Source organism: Marmota marmota, unplaced genomic scaffold (genome assembly GCF_001458135.2).
Source record: "Marmota marmota marmota unplaced genomic scaffold, marMar, whole genome shotgun sequence".
Lineage (NCBI taxonomy): Eukaryota > Metazoa > Chordata > Mammalia > Rodentia > Sciuridae > Marmota > Marmota marmota.
In genome coordinates, this window is record NW_026000001.1 from 5,294,774 (window position 1) to 5,300,021 (window position 5,248).

At 37.9% G+C, this 5,248-nt stretch overlaps 1 long non-coding RNA gene across 3 annotated transcripts in view; it reads right to left on the reverse strand.

Moving 5' to 3' along the window:
* The window catches only part of LOC107157064, a 56,045-nt gene that overhangs the window by 47,291 nt on the left and 3,506 nt on the right, over window positions 1-5,248 (reverse strand). Inside the window, exons 2-4 of one of the 3 annotated variants that reach the window (XR_007349346.1) lie at window positions 3,915-3,995; window positions 3,683-3,725; window positions 1,439-1,542 (exon numbers count right to left, since the gene is read on the reverse strand). This is a non-coding gene — a long non-coding RNA (uncharacterized LOC107157064). Of the gene's footprint in view, window positions 1-1,438; window positions 1,543-3,682; window positions 3,726-3,914; window positions 4,967-5,248 lie in introns of those variants that run through there. The other 2 variants (XR_001505441.2, XR_007349345.1) reach the window with 2 other exon arrangements.

Consider the following 5,248-nt stretch of genomic DNA (forward strand, 5'->3'; position numbering starts at 1 on the left):
TGTTGATGCAAAAGGCCAGTCACTGGTATCATTGAGAAAACCTGAAGCAAATATTTTAACCCTCACAATTCCCTGGGAAGAGGAGTGGCACCTCTTCAGCCTAGTAGAAACATCACAACAGGAACCACAAATCCCTTTCAAACTACAATGAGTATGGACAGAGGCCAGCCCACCTGGACTAGCCCAAAACTTTCTCCCAGTGGTGATGAAATTTGAACATGAAGCCATATGGGACACCTAAGACAACATCACATTCCTTTTAGGACAAAACTTGGAATTCAAAAATATTTGAACACACGTTTTACAATGTAGAATTCTCAGAACTCACCAATCACCATGAAATACACCTCCTTTTCCTGTCCAGAAACCAGAAGCTGATGATTATTGGCCAGTCCAACATTTACATGCAGAAAATCAAGCCACAGTCACCTTACATCCCGTGGTCCCCAATCCAGATAATCTCCTAAGTCTGCCCCCAGCCGAGGCAGGCTATTTCACATGTCTGGACCTTAAAGATGCCTTCTTCTGCATGCAACTAGTACCGCAGAGTCAGCCACCCTTTGCCTTCTAATAAGGAGACTCCAATGGGAACAAGGGCCAATTGACCTGGACTAGGTTACCACAAGGTTTCAAAACTCATTAACCATCTTTGGGATGGTAATGGCTTCTGACTAAAAGCCTTTCCTGCAAATCAATGTGGATGCACATTGTTCCAATATGTAGATGATCTGTTCCTGGCTGGAGCAACCAGAGAAAATGGCATAAAAAGAACACAGCTGCTTCCCACTCTCCTATGTAAGGCTGGTTACAAAGTTTCAAAAAAGAAAGCCCAGATCTGTCAAGAAAAGAACCTTGGTTTCTGTCTGACTCAAAAACAGTGGTAACTGGGCTACAAGAGGAGACAGGTGATATGCTCAAATCCAGTTCCTTCAACCTGCTGTCAAATCAGAGATCTTTGGTGCCACTTAATTCTGCTGTGTCTGGATCCCCAAGTATTCAGTTCTGGCAAACCTCTCTGTGAAGGGGGAGAACAGGATCTGCTCTTTGGGGGGCCAACAAAAGGACTTTGAGGACACTAAAGAAGCACTCACCAATGCACCTGGACTAGGACTCCCTGACCTCACAAAGCCTTCTTCCTGTATGTCCATGAATGGTATGGAATAGCTGTGGGGGTCCTGACTCAAATGCTGGGAACATGGCACATCCAGTGGCCTATCTATCTAATCAGCTGGACTCTGTATGTAGCCCAAGGCTGGCCACCTTGCTTATGGGCCCTTGAAGCCATGGCCCTGCTGGTGTTGGAAGCTAATAAACTGGCTATAAAACAAAGTATTAGGTGTTTGTGTTCTTCATTAATTTTGACATTATTAGAGTACAAAGGATAATGTTGGCTGGATAATGAAACAATAGTCAGTTACCATGGGGCAGGAAAGCAAACCTTTTTCTTAAGAAGGCAGCTGATGCTTAAGATGGTCATCCAGATGCTAAGCTAGGACCTTCCACTGGGTAAGAGAGTCTTTATGTAGTAAAGTTGTAATACACCTAAATTTTAAAAAAAGAGAATATAATTAAGTGATAAAAATGTCTATATAAATGAAGGGTAAATTTTAAAAGGTTTGTGTACAATTAAGTTGGTTATACATAAGTAACACAATCAGTTAAATTTACTCAAGGTTTTTTCCCTAAAGTCAATTATTAATGTACTGATATAAACCAAAGTTTACTACATATGTTGAAATGACAGAGACTTAACATTGAGTCTGTTACGTTTTACTGTCTAGAGCAATTAGTGTTAAAAATCAGGGTTTATATTGTTATTTTAGAGTATTGTACTAAATTACAGAGTCTAGATTTTTCTTTAAAACCTAAACGTGATTAATATTTAAACATCAATGTAATTATGGCACTGTTATATACTCTTTGTATATTAAATGTGTTCATATATTTCAGGTATAGAAGACTTTAAAGTAAAATTTTTATTATTTTTTTTTATTTTTATTTTATTTATATGTGGTGCTGAGTCAAACCCAGGGACTCCCCACACATGCTAGGTGAGCGCTCTACTGCTGAGCCACAACCCTGACACTAAAAGTTTTGAAAGAATATTTTAACAAGCTAGTGGTTTTCAAACTTAAATTGCCTCTAATGGTAATTTTAGACTTATAATGATAACAAATTTATTTATATCATTTAATGTTCTGTAACTGAATCTAAACCTTAGTTACTTGTTACACTGGGATAAAAATGTAAATGAATTTCTAAAAGATAATGAGGGACTGATCTACTTAAAGATTAATCTTGTAAAACATAAAAATGTTTTGCCACTTATTCCACAAAATGAAAGTTAAACCTCTCTTAGCCTTTCTTTAATTCTTGTTTCAGATAATGTCATATTGTGTTAACTAACATGATCAGTTAGGCCAGACTCATATCACTTCAAATTTTATTCAAAAGATTGATATTTTATTTTAAAGTCTACTGTGGTCTCAAACATAGGATATAATGTATAACTCAGCTAAGGTTTAAGATTATGTACAAACTAATTTTTTTTTTTACTCTTGTTAATTTCAAGAGTTTTTACTCTTGTTAATTTTCTTTTAAATTTTCCTTTTAAATTTTAACTGATATATGTTAGTGCCTTATAAAAGTACAATTTCAAATATAACAACCTAAATTAATTTGAAATATAAGGCCATTATCTATAGTATAGACAGATAGTATATAATGCTAACTTCCAGGACTAATAGAGACCTCAATTAAATAAAAGGGGTAAAGATGATGGTAAAGTTATAAACATTAAAGTTAAAGCCAAGTTCTCTTAATTTAAGACTGGATTGCTGAATATATAAGATCAATGCTTAAAGATTAAGGTTAAAAATGTGGGGTGGGGGGCAAGAAACCCAATATTTAGCTCTTGCCCTCTGAGTCAGCTTGAACCCAGGAAACAAGGGAACTTCTTTCTCTAAGAGCTTTGCAACTCTGGGCCACATGAACTCCCAATCAGGGGGATTACTGGGACCTTTAAAAAAGAAATCCAATCAGTACACATACTGTGAAAAAGGAGAGTCATTGGAAAACAGAGATTCCACGATATTTCCAAGGGTAGCCACATGGTCAGTGAGATCTTGACTTATTCTGGTGGATGGCATTAGCAGAGCTAAACAGCTGCTCATTGGTTCCCCAACAGAGACCACAAGAGAACTCAGTTGACTTTTAATGATAGATAAGAACAAGGTCACTTTGACCAGCTCGATCTTGAATATCTAACAAATACTCTTAAAATGAAAACAGAGGTCATTCCAATAAAAAGATATTTTACAAAAATCAGGTGGCATTAAGTAGCTTAACTAAATGTTGTGTTTATATGCTTAATAACTCTTACCACATTAAAGATTTACATTTCCAAATTTAGCTTTCTCCTCTCTGGTCTTTTAGGCCTTATTATGAGGACAACTTCTCAGCTCTGACACTTCCTGGTGAGACATTATTGATTTCTATCATCTTCATTGACATGTTCCAGATGATGAAACATTTATCTTGTAATAATCTCATATCAGTACTCATGTATGTATCTTTCTTTCATAGACACACTTATGTTCTGTAGAGTCTCATGACTAAACACTTAAGGTCACTCCAGGTGAAATGGGCTACAGGAAATAACCACAGAGAGGCAGAGAAATACCTTTTTTCTTTGAGTTCTGTGATGGCTCCTGCAACCTTGGGGTCTGTGGAAAGAGAGAGAGGAGCACTTGCTGAACCCTTTCATTGGGAAGAAGCCATTCAGATTAGGCAAGGGGTAGGATTACAAGGAAACAGGTGAGTGTAGCTCACTGCTGCCCACACAGGCAGCTGAACTTAAGGTCGCTCATGGAAATTTCCAGGGACACCAAAGAAAACACAGACACACACTTTACCTTTAATCAAGTTTCAGGATGGTTTCTCCACTCTCTGCCTCAGGCTCCCCAAATGGGAGAGGAAGAGAAAGTCAAGAGAGGCTGGTGAGAGAGAGTGAGCATATTCAGAAGTGGGCTTTTACTGGGGGACCCTCATTCTTAGAATCAGAGGTGGCAGGGTTACAAAGGACATGTGAGTGTAATTCAACCCAAAGGGCCATGGGGTGACTTGCCTATGTCTGAATATGTGCCCTCAAACTTCCGGGACCAGGGCAATGTCCAAGTCACTATGATATGTAGTGCCAGTCAAAGCATCTCCCCTCCAGGATGGAAGGAGCAAATCATTCAGAGTGGCTCCCCACACTCAACCCTTCTGGGTTGCACCTACTCCTAGGGCTACTCCCAGGACCACACCTTATTATCCAACCATGGGAAAAGATGGAGAACCAGTCATGGCACTGCTGCACCAGACTACATTGATCATTCAGACCCTCCTGCTGCATCAGGACTAAAGGTGCCTGAATTTGGAGTGGCTACCCACAAATTCCCCCTTTCTTAATATTTAAAGGCAATTGGGGTATTACATGTTTTAGTCACTGGATTCTTGGTCCGAGATCATCATAATCTACTATTGAAACACAAAAGGAATTAGTAGAAAACATATCCTTTCAATAATATAGTCAACTTGCAAGATCCAGGTTATTATTATTACTCTGACAAACACTCATCAGAAGATTTTTAATCTTTTCTCAACTCTATTGGGAAACATTGCATTTGGCCATAGTAACACAGATGTATTTAATTGGCATGGCATTTAAGCCTATCCACAAACCATAGAGCAGAAGGCTCATTTGCATTATTCAGTATATTGTCTTCTAGAGCATTTTAACTTAGTCCCAATTCTTCCATTAGAACTTATCTGACTATGAAGGATCTTTGAAGTAATTTAAGTCAATTTTTAAGAAAATTCAAATGTTGTAAGTTTAAAACATAGCCATAAAGGCTATGTTTTAAACTTACAACATTTGAATTTTATAGTCATGAGCAGAACATCCAAGAAATATGGGATAACATAAAGAGACCAAACTTAAGAGTCATTGGGATACAGGAAGGTATAGAGGTCCAAACCAAAGGAATGAGCAATCTATTCAATGAAATAATATGAGAAAACTTCCCAGACTTGAAGAATGAGACAGAATCCCAAATCCTAGAAGCCTACAGGACGCCGAATGTGCAAAATCATAAGAGATCCACACCTAGACACATTATAATGAAGATGCCCAACATACAGAATAAGGAGAGAATTTTAAAAGCTACAAGAGAAAGGAAGCAGATTACATTTAGGGGTAAGCCAA